The sequence below is a fragment of the Acomys minous genome (genome assembly GCF_964271855.1).
Source record: "Acomys minous genome assembly, chromosome: 1".
Lineage (NCBI taxonomy): Eukaryota > Metazoa > Chordata > Mammalia > Rodentia > Muridae > Acomys > Acomys minous.
Window position 1 is genome coordinate 146,253,552 of NC_140483.1, and position 12,588 is coordinate 146,266,139.

A 12,588-nucleotide genomic window follows, 5' to 3' on the forward strand; every position below is an offset into this window, starting at 1 on the left:
ATGGAAAAATAATTGAAATGCTACCTTCAACTATATACAGTTAATGCCTGTTTTGAAATATTTGGGGTAATTTAAGCACTGTGCTTCACGGTCTCCAGGATTTTAAGATTAAATATTTCAAAGTGTAAAACTGAATTGAGTTAGTCACTAATCAGTGACCTATTGTACTTGTAGAAAACATATGAATATTCAGTAAAATATGAAGCTCTCATCACTTCTAACCCAGTGGGTCTGGGAAGGTCACGAGAGCTAATCCTGGCAATTATTATACTTTGGCACAAAACATATTTATCAAGTCACCATATTGTATATACACCATACACCATACAACATACACTATATTGTATATATTAAAATGCCTTGGAAAGGTAGAATGATTGGCTTGTAGTATGTCAACCTGCAGAGAACGCAAACACAACTTTGAAGATATTCAGCAGCATACAGCTACTTTACTCAACTTATCTATTTTTCATGATGGTTCCTAAAATAATTAGCATATGGTATCTTATAAGTTGGAGCAATTTTTAAGTTAATATAGTAAAAAAATAATATAGTAAAAAAATAAGTATTTTAAAATATATTTGAACTCCAGTATCCTGTAAATATTTTGTCTTATAATGTGTTTAAAAGGATAGTTCCAGATGTACAATAATGGGTATATTCTATAAATATTAGACTAATGAGATCATGTATTTATTATATTCCATTCAGTATAATATGAATCTGACATCTGTTATTTCTGTATTTGTTTGTTTGTTTGTTTGTATCCAGAGAGACAGGACTGTGGAAGTCAGAGGAAACCACCTTCTCCCCTTTCATTTAGAATTGTTTCATTCAACATATACTATAGTTACCTGGCAAAGTGGTTGTGTAATATTTTATGTAATATTGCTATAAGTAAGGCCAATTCTTTTTTCCAAATCTTGCTTTGTACTGCTTCTCCACTTTTTGTTTTAATAATCTTAAATCCATAAATGGATAGACTGATATCACTTATTTTCCAAAGGCTTATTTGTATCTTAGGTTGTATTTTAGTTCAGGTATTTAACTGTAGCTCATAGCACAGAACAGAGTTGTAGGAATCATCTTAGTAGATATTTGATAGATTTAGTTTTTACTCTGTTTACGAAAGGTCAAGTGTTATGGCATGAACTAAGAACAGACCTCACAACTGGTAAATTATTAGAAATTTATTTTAGCTTATTCCAACATTATACATAATATGTTTAAGAAAAAGAGAGGCATATGTAAACACCATAAACTATATTAGAAGATGTTTTTCCACTTCTTTCAATATCACCCAGCAGCACTTGAACACAGGAATGAAGCTAACTTGCCACGACTTAGCCCCATGACATGAAACTGGTTAGTACTGGTAGAAGAACAAGGAAGGGTAATTTTAATTCAAGAAAAGTAATTTTGTATAATTGTATAGCTGGAATTTTAATGGAAGAGGATATTTCCAGAACCAGGTTGTTCTCATTACTGTAGCTTATAATCAGGACACCTGAAACATCCAACTATGTTTTCCTTTCTCGTAACTTCGGGACATTTGTATCCTTTGATCTTCTATATGCATTTGAGGATAACTACACTGTGTTAATTAATTATATTTAAATGCACATTATAGTTGATAATGCAGAAAAACACAACTTCTATATTAACACATCATTATGGCTACTGAACATAATGAAATCAAAACTGCTTCAGAACTACAATGCAGGGGTTAGAGGTGTAGTTCAGTTTAAAGGGTGCTTGCCTGGCACGTGCTGAGTCAATTTCTTTCGCAAGGAAGTTTACATCCAGCTAAGGCTAGAGATTCCATCTTAAGAAACACTCCAAATAAAAAATAAGTTAAATAAATAAGCAAACAAACACACCACACTGCTACTGATGTATGGTCAGTTTCATACATGTTTCTATATATGTCTTTGTTTATTAATTTTAACTGTTTACTCCATAGAAAGAGACATCATATTGATGAAATTTAGAACTCATATTTCTGGTTATTACTTGTAATTATTTTAAATCATTCCTAATTCCCTTTAAAATACACAGCCATGGCAGTTTAAAAGTATGCTGAGGGTTGACTTTCCTAATTTAATGCTAGACTCTCTGCTCAGATATAGTAGATAACAGCACAGTCTCCTTGTGGGTCTCATAATGTGGGGAGTTAAGAATAATTCTGACATGGATTCTGGTCCCCATGCATTGATCACTTCCCCTGGCAGGAAAGCCTTGCCAGGTCACAGAGGAAAAGGATACAAGGCAGTCCAGATGAAACTTGGTAGCTGAGGTCAGATGTTAGGGGAAGAGGCCTTTCCTTTCTGAGGAGAAAGGGAGGGAGGGGGAAAGAGGCAGGGAGAACGGGACTGGCAGGTGATTAGGAAGGGGGTTATAATCTGGATGTTAAGTGAACAAATTAAAAAAAAAATAAGCAAACTAAAATAAAACTGTGTGGTCCTCTAGCTTTGATCTTTTCTTGATATAAAACTAGTACATATCTAAGAAAATCTTAACCACTTTAGACATTTTGTTAATTTTTGTAAGGATACACTTATTTTTAAAATATTATAAGCATAAGAAAAAGCAGAAATAAGCACAACATATATCTTGTTCTTAGATCTAACCAATGTGACTATGTGGTACATTTTTACTTATGAATTTCTTTGCTAAATAAATAAACATAAACAAAACTCTTAGCTCAAAAACAAAGTTTTACTTTATTAGATATATGGCACTGTTATCCTGGAAAATGTGTACTTTAATTAATTTATTTTAGATAAATGTAAATTCATGCAACAATCACTAGCACTTATAGATTGGGTGCTATAGAAAATGCTTTAAAAAACTTAGATTTAATCGTTGGAAGCAAACTAAAAGGAAACCTTACACTAGAGAAGAGATAAAAGTGTTTTTCACAACCTGAAATGGGACAAACTGGGGCCTGCCCTTCAGCCTGATCCTTTGCAAACAAAGAGGCCCACAGTGTTCCTGGAACTCTGGCTCAGGAAAAGGGAGATTGCCAGTTCTGTGCAGTGAAGTCACCTTGCTCACCATTCACCCCTGGCCAGCATCTGGAGCGCTGCTTTGCCGGCTCTGCTCATCATCCTTCTCCTTGTGGCCGGAGACAATGTCATCAATCCACAAGAGTAGAACTGCTCTCCACTGCTGTTTGTATGTTTGTAGCTTCACTGCCAGTGGCTCCCACATACCCAGCTCTTTCATGTTCACCAAGGTACCAGTCTCCCTATTCACACCCGTGGTTTCACAATTCTCCTGTGTGGGCTTGGCCCCAATGGAGGTAATTAGACGAATGGTGCCAGCCCCACAGTTCTGGATCAAGGTCCAAGAGATGACTTCTAAAGTCTGAGCCACAGCTCTAAATGGCAATTGTACCACACCAGTCATGGCATTAGATTTTTCTGCCAAGGCATGGGTCACAGCCATCTCTGAGAGTCCACCATCAGGCACCAGCTGAGGGTCTAGGACGACATTGCGGCACACTTGCATGGCATCCTGAAGGTTGCGTTCTACTTCTGAGAGTATCTCTTTGCTGGCTCCTCCGAAAAGAATGATGCTGTGCAAACTCATGTAAATGTTACGTTTATGCAATGAACGTGTTATATGGTACTTAGTCTTTAAAAATAAACTTTTACATGGTCTTGTCTTTTCAGTGTTGAAAAGACCAATTGCAACATTCTGCTTCAAAAAATTTTCCCTAAAGATTTTTTTTTATATTTGACCATATTGGAAAACACAGATTACGTAAGGCTTTCAAATATTAGTTATATTTCCTCACAGTGACAAACAGAACAAATTGAAACTCTTGTTTTAGAAAGAATTATTCTTTCACATCTAGGATGTACTGTTAAAAATTAAATCAGTATGCAAAGTAGAAATTATTGATATTAATATTTAGCAGAGTAACCTTTAAGTGTGGTTGATAAATGGCAACAGCATAATTTAAACTTACAATGGATAAACAAGTTGGTACCTGTTCTGAATCAGAAATAACACTATCATCTTTTTTCTTTTTTCTTTTTGTAATTAGATTAGAGTCAAGGTGAATGCAAGATTTTTTTAGTCTTCCTTGTTGCTCTAAAACATTTAAGCTCCAGAAGACCTTGTATGACTCATAGGTGTGAATTAATACTGTAGCCTGGGTGTCAATGCAGTTCACACTAATTTTTTGTATTCCCCATTAAGAATGGAGATATATACCCCATGTCTTGAAATGGGAATGCAGCTGTGGACTGGGTCAGATAATTTAGGACAAGTCCTCTGTGAAACAGATATCTAATGACTAATTTGATCCTGGGGGCAAATGACAGTGATTTCATCACTGGGTACCACGGTGCATTACTCCATATGTATTGAGCCACTTACATTAAGTGCAATAAAGCATTATCTTTTTTTTTTGTATACATCAAGTATAAAGTTTCATTAGCTTTTACCAGTGACACACATCTAAAGGAGAAAAGCAACATGACCATACTCATTCCATATATTCTGCACTTATTTTATATTTTTGCTGTTTGCAAATGTGATGGTATAGAATGTCACTTCATTCTCTATATAGTTTTCCTTTAGTTAATCATAGTGATACTTGATTCTTCCCCATGCTCCTATAGTTTATTGTCTACTAGGGATTTTATTACGTTCATCACATACAATCTTTACTTGTTTCCTGTGGAGGTGTAATCTTATCCTTATTGACTTTGGAGATGTTTTAAGTATTCCGTACTTGTTTTATCCAAGTAAACACAGCAGAAATTGAGAGGAACATGTCAGATTATAAAAATATATGAAAATGGCATTTAATAACTTTTATTATATTTTATACAATAGAATTAAATTGCTGAGCTTTCCTTACACACACACACACACACACACATTCATATATAAACCCATTGAACTGTATAATGTGGATACAGTATGTAAGCAATTTTTACATTTTAAGCCTCTTCCCATTATATCTCATTCAACATCTTTTTTTATACTGACAAGAGTTTATTTATGCATTTAAGGATATACATGCATAATAGTTGATAAAAAATGCAACAATTGGGCTGAAGAGATGGCTCAGAGGTTAAGAGCACTGTTCTTCCAGAGGTCCTGAATTCAATTCCCAGCAACCACATGGTGGCTCACAATCATTTATAATGTAATCTGATACCCTCTTCTGGCCTGCAGGTATAAATGCAGGCAGAGTACTATATACATAATAATAAGTAAATCTCTTTTAAAAATCCAACAATTATTAAAAATAAAATCGTGATTTTGGAAAAAGGCAAGGAGAAGTATATGAGAGGCCTGAAGGAGAAAAATAAAAGAAGAGAGAAGTTATATAATTAAGTATATTATAATCTCAAAAATGAAAATGAATAATTTGGTAAAAATAAATATAAAGAGCTTTAACATGGAAATACTACTAGAAGAAAACACAGGCATTCTTCTTCAAGACAGAGATTGGCAAGGACTTTCTGAAAAGAACTTCAGTAGCATAGGAATTTGCATTCCGAATAAGCCAGAGGACCAAATGAAACTTAAGGTTTGTTTTTATTCAAAATACTTTATCTTAATTTATTTGTAATTTTTCTGGGACAGAGTTGTACTGTGAAACTTAAACAACTAGCTTGCTTTGTAGCCCTAGCTGCCTCACAGACGATCCAATACTCCGTCCTCTCTGTCTCATGTACCATGAACAGTATGTAGTTGTAAAACTGAGATATAACAGGAGTATAGAGGTAACTTAACCACTGAAGTCAACAAATACAATTGAATATCTCATAATGGAACCTGTATTTATAACTTTTAACATTTATTGAACATTAATGAAATATACTTTAAAATGTTAGTTTTTCTTTCTTTTCAATTTTTTTTCTTTTCTACACATACATTTATATTACTATACATATACACATTAAACTCCATATGTCAAGAAGAACCACAAAACAATCAGGAATTATATAAGTTATATTCTCATAGTTTTGGCTATTTGTATTTGGAAAACTTGAAGAAAACATCTTTCTTATCTTGGTGTTTCTAAAAATCTGAACGCAAATAAATATTTATCCTATCTCATCATTTTCAACTTAAAACATCTTTCTGGAACTAAAAACGTCTTAACCCCTAAACAGCTAAGCTTAATTGTAAAACTAAAATATCTGTCTTCAGCCTCACAGAGACTTGAGGAGAAGTAAGAAATGATTACTTGAGTAAACAGGAAGTTCAGGTTAGCAGCTTCACAAATGAGAAGATGACAGAGACAGTTTACTGCCTGAACAGTCACCCAAAACTCTCTATAACTTTGGAGCATCATTTCAGCCTTCTGGCTCAACATAACTGAAAGACATATTGTGAGGCAGGAATGATTGAGGACTTGCTTAACTTTGTTGGCAGAGTTTGGCTGTGGACTCTCCCTGCATCCAAGCTTGCCCATTTTTAGGCAGAATTTTATCTGTGGCAGAAAGGAACACATTTAGCCCAGTGGCTTGTTTGACACATTTGAAGCCATCTTCATAAGGAGGTTCTTTGATGCTCATTATCTTCTTTGAGGTATGCTGAGTGTTACCAGGAGTTACCCTGCCTCATTGTAAACGTATCTTCAAAATAATAAAAGCATCTTTAAATGCCATATTCTGTAAGTCTCTGAGGTTTTTGAGGGCCTTATCTATCTATAGAATCATATCTATCTGTTAAACCTAGCATGAATATTCTTATGATAGAAAAGACTAGTAATTCACATAACCATGATTTGGTCAACTAAGAATTAACTTGCATTACTTACAAGTTACATCCAACAAAGGTCTAATACCCAAAATACATAAAGAACCTGAGAAATTCCACATCTTTTCTAATCCAAGCTATTATCACTTCCCTGCCTTCCTCGTATTAACAGAAAGAGCAAAGGAAGAAGAGAGACAGTAGCCAATCCAACAATTATGGTAAGATGCCAATTCTCTTCCAACACTGAAACTCTTCCTTGAATCATTCAACTTAGCTGGATGGTGTGAGGTATCATGAGCTTTCTTATATGTCTGAGCTTTTTATTGTTAAGGAAGTACTGGTTGTCTAGCATATTATAGTATATATAATGCATTCTGCATCTCCTATATTTGGAATTTAGAAGAGTAGCTCATTGCATTTTAAAATTCTTCAACACTTTCTTGTCTCATATCAATAATCCAAACTATGATTCTCTGTCCTCCTAAAGGATAAAATTTAGTGGCTATCTTATTTTGTGTAATAAACTAATTTGCCAGAGAATATCTAAATCTGTAATTTCCCCACCTTTTCTGCATGAACAAACTCTGAATAGGAAACATGTCATAGTGGCTTCTCCAAGCTGAATCATAGCAAGACTAAACAGCTTTCCCTGTTTTGAGTAGGACCCAAAAGACTTGGATAATATTCTCCATTCATTTGACAATTTTTCTGACACCATAAGGCTTCATCTATTGGCCACACTTATTTAGGTTGTGCTTTTCATTGCTATATATCTTTAGCCTAGAGATGATATTTCAAAATAACTGGCTTGAGGTATCAGCAATGTCCATAGGAAAGAGGGAAGATCCAACTTCTCAGTCTGACAATCCTAGATTATTAGATAAACCCATGATATCCCAAAGCCTGGGAAAGGATATTTGTAATAGTTTTTATTATTTAAGTCAATATTAAGTGATAAAATTAAGTGTGTAAAAGGGAAAATAAAAATATATTTTGCATGCCCAGAGCAGTCATACCTGTTTTGTTTAGTGCATATTTATCCTTTTCTAATCTCTTGTATTGATGAAAACAGCAGTGGGCATTACGAGGCAAAGTACAGGATAATGGTCTCTTCTGAAATTTCAGATATTGATTTATTACATCCCTCTATATGCAGAATTGATGCCTTGTCTTCTTCCACATATTGTTCTAAAGTGTTACATGAAACATACTGTTTCACTTCTTTGGATATTTTAATCATTTTGTGTTATTTTTTATTCATTCTCAGGCTTTTGTTATTTTATTTTTTAAGCTAAGAAGTTTAAAGATGGGTAAGCACTTTTCAGGGTTTTTTTTTTTTTTTTTTTACTATCTTTATCTGATTTAGAAATCATGGAAGCATTATGTTTCTTTACAAACTTTAATGTTTTACTTCAAACTGCTAGAAAATAAAGTGAAATAAATAATTACAACTAGCCCATTTGTTACATACCAAGTATTACTAATTAGGTATCTTTTTAGATAAATTTGTATTTATTCACAACATGCATATATAGTAGGGATAATTATAATTATTCAACGACTTGTGGGAAAGACTGAAAGCTTTGTCACAGGTGAAAGCAATCTTGGGGGGCTTTACCCTTGGACACACCATGGATACTTTGAGATAGACGGGGTGGAGCCATCCTGGGCCTAGAATTCAGGAAGCAGAACTGGGGACTCCACCTGGACTATTGTTTTTCTAATCGAACCCTCAATGGGAGAAGGAGATCATCCTTCTCATGTGACACAGGCCGGCAGAGAGGAGAGAGCAGCAGCAGGATCAGCAAACAGGCAGGACCAGTATGCAGGCCAGAGACACCTAGGGAATGGATAGCGGAAGGCCACTCTTTTTTCTCTTTAACCCTTCTTTCCTCTTGTGTAAGCTAGTTGGGTTGTATAATAAAGTTTAATTGTTAAGAAACAGAGCCTAGTTCTTCTCTCCCTTGGGAGAGTGAGAGGGAGGGAACTCAGTCTGAGTGGACTTCGGCTTACTTAATACAGTGATTAAAATCAGAAAAGAAAAAAAAAAAGAAACAGAGCCTACATTTTCCATTTATAATCATAGGTGTAAAAAGTTTAAAATTATTTAATTGCCATGAATAACATATAAGTAGATGCTCAGTTTTGAGCCAGTTTCAAGCACAATCTTGCTTTCAAATACTTTCACACATGCATAAGCATAGTTACAGATTCTAATGCAAGCATCAGCATTTAGGCTCTAGTATAAATTTTATTCCCATAAGAATTAACTACTATGCAAAATACCGAACGAGGGATTGTTTTTTGTATATACACTGACACAAACCTGTATTAAAGTTATATATGAGTTTACTTATTTGTCATTTTAAAAATTCTACATAAAAAGAAATATTTTTCCTTTAATGGGTGTCACAGTCTTATCCAATGGGAACAGTGAAAGTCACTAAGGCTGGTATATCTGTTTTACAAAGCTCCAGGAAAGCTGAGCTAGGTGATTCAGTCACTGTGATATAGTACCCCACATTTTTGCTTTGATCTCCACATGTCACAGGCTTGGGGGGACACTTAATAGTACAATTTGGTGACATTGGATTGACAAACTTTTTCTCATGAATCATTTATGCCCTCTCCCAGGAACATTGCTTTTAAGAGTCCCTGGGAATGTCCTCACCATACTACCACTCACACTTTCAGGGAGATATCCTTATCTGGTCTTACTTCAAGGTCTTCCTCATGACCTGGAGGATGTGACTCAAATAATTATGCCAGAGGCTCTGACTCAAAGATCCCTTTTGGCACATCTGCCCTGGATCTTCCTTACTGAGGAACCAGATAATCAAACCAAAGTAAACATATAAAGGTAAACATTATACGGCTGTATGCTAAGCAAAGTTGGCAGCAGATCACATTTAAAGCCTCTTCCCTACAATGATGGACAAAGAATGGTGTGGATAAATGATAGAAGAATAATGTATTAAGACCTCCCTTGCTCTTTTAAATATATTTTATTAATTTATTCATATTACACCTCAATTGTTATCCCATCCCTTTTATCCTCCCATTCCTCCCTCCCTCCAATCTTCCTTTTATTCCCCTCCCCTATGACTGTGACTGAGGAGGACTTCCTCCCCCTGTATATGCTCATAGGGTATCGAGTCTCTTCTTGGTAACTTGCTATCCTTCCTCTGAGTGCCACCAGGCCTCTTCATCCAGGGGACGTGGTCAAATATGGAGCACCAGAGTTCATGTGAAAATCATACCCCACTCACTACTCAAATGTGAAGAATGTCCTGTCCATTAGCTACATCTGGTAGGAGTTTGAAGTTTACTGCACGTATTGTCCTTGGTTGGTGCCATATTTTCAGTTGGACTCCTGGGCCCAAATCTGCCCATCATAACATACTTCTTGTAGGTTTCTAGGACCTTCTGAATCTTTCTATTTCCCCATTCTCCCTTGCTTCTTTCACCTAGAGTCCCAGTAGGATGTCCTTCTCTCTGTCCCACTTTACTGGTAAGTGAAGACTTTCATGGGACATGCCTCTTGGGCTAGTGTCCAGATAAGTGAGTATATACCATTTGACTCTTTCTGTCTCTGGTTAGCTCACTCATTATGATCATTTCTAGTTCAATCCATTTGTCCAAAAATTTCAGAAATTCCTTCTTTTTAATAGCTGAGTAGTAGTATTCCATAGGGTAAATGTACCACAGTTTCTTTATCTATTATTCTACTGAGGGACACTTGGGCTGTTTTCATGATCTGGCTATTATGAATAAGGCTGCTATGAACATGGTTGAGCAAATGATCTTGTTGTGTGCTGGAGCATCTTCTGGGTATATTCCAAGGAGTGGAATAGCTGGGTCTTGAGGAAGCCTTATTCCTAGTTTTCTGAGATAGAGCCAGATGGCTTTCCAAAGTGGCTGTACTAGTTTGCATTCCTACCAGCAATGAAGGAGTGTTCCTCTTTCTCCACATCCTCACCAGCATGTGGTGTCACTTGAATTTTTGATCTAGGCCATTCTGATGGGTGTAAGATGTAAATTTAGAGTTGTTTTGATTTGCATTTCCCTGATGACTAAGGAGGTTGAGCATTTCTTTAAGTGTTTCTTAGCCAAGTTCTCCCTTTCTTAGAAGAAGTTAACTTACAAGCCTGCTATGGTATCCTATGATCAAGGAACAAAGAATTATACAAATATATAAAAGAGAAACACTGTATTAAGGCAGAAATGGAATAATAACTGCAGCAATTTTGGCCTGAGGACTTTTTTTGGGCCTAGTGACAATTGTACTCTATTAAAAGTTGATAATACATTGCTTTGGACATAACAATCTGGCCAGGCTGTGTTGGAGATTTTCTTTCTGTCAAGTGCTCTTGAAACCCACTGCAAAAGTTACTGCCTGAGAACAGACTACCACATTCTGACAAGATATGCCCTTGAAACTTCAATATTGTCAAAAGTGGATTATGGTGAGTGAGGTATTCTAGACCCAGAGAGACATGCATGACATATACTCACTCATAAGCAGATATTAGCCACTTAATTGCGGATAACCACATTACAATACAGAGATGGATGTGCCAACCAAGGTCCAAGTAGGATGTGGACTTAGACCCTATGCTCAGATGTAGTAGATAGGCACTTAGTCTACTTGTGGGTCCCTAAATATGAGGAGTAGGAAGTACTTCTGACATAGACTCTGGCCTCCTAATGTTAATCACTTCACCTCTGGCAATGTAGCCTTGCCAGGCCGCAGAGGAAGAGGTCACAGGTAGTACACATGACACGGGACAGGCTGAGGTCTGATGTTAGAGGAGGAGGGCTCATCTTTCTGAGGCCTAGGGAAGGGAGGGAGAGGGGATGAGGGAGGGGTAGGATCAGGAGGTGATGAGAGAGGGGCCTACAATCAGGATGTAAATAATTCAAACTGCAAAACAAGCAGGTGACTTATATTGCTAATCCTACTACATGAAAATAGCTCTGAGGTTGCGGAGATATGAATGTCTATGCATAAACAAGGCTTTGTGTTGGTCACAGATGCCTTGTGATTTATTATTAGACACCATTCTCCCCATGGCATGAATAAAGACTTGTAGATGTCCTACTTCTGCTGATACAAAGAGCAGAGAACCAGCCTTACTATCTCTGAGCATACCACACACCCCTTACAATTATAATTTTAGAACTATATAATGCTTGTGAGAAAGTATATGTTTTCAGAACCAAACTCTGCCAAGAGAGCATAAGCAAGTCCTCAACAGTTCCTGCTTTGCAAATATGTCTGTCAGATATATTGGGCCAGAAGGCTGAAGATGATGCTCCAACATTATAGAGAGTTTCAGGTGACTGTTCAGGCAGTAAACTGTATCAGTCATTTTTTTCATTTTGGAAGCTGCTAACCTGCACTTACTGTTCACTCAGATAATTATGTTTTATTTCTTTTCAAGTCTCTGATGGAGTTGAAGACCAGAAAGTTTAGTCTTACAACTAAGCTTATGTTTTTAGATCTAGATAGATATTTTAAGTTAATAGAGGTGAGATATGATAGATATTGATTTGTATTCAAAATTTTAGACTCAACAAGATAAGAAAGATGTTTATTTCAAGTTTTCCAAATATAAAAAGCCAAATCACTATGAATGTAACATTTATATAATTCTTGATTGTTTTGTGGTTCTTCCTGTTGTATGTAGTTTTTATGTGTAATAATATAAAGTATATGTTTAAAAATATGATGATGATGATGATGATGATGATGATGATAATAATAATAATAATAATAATAATAATAATAATAATAATAATGAGAAAAAAGTTGTGTTATGGGCTTGGTGAAGAAAATGTTCTTAAAATATAAGT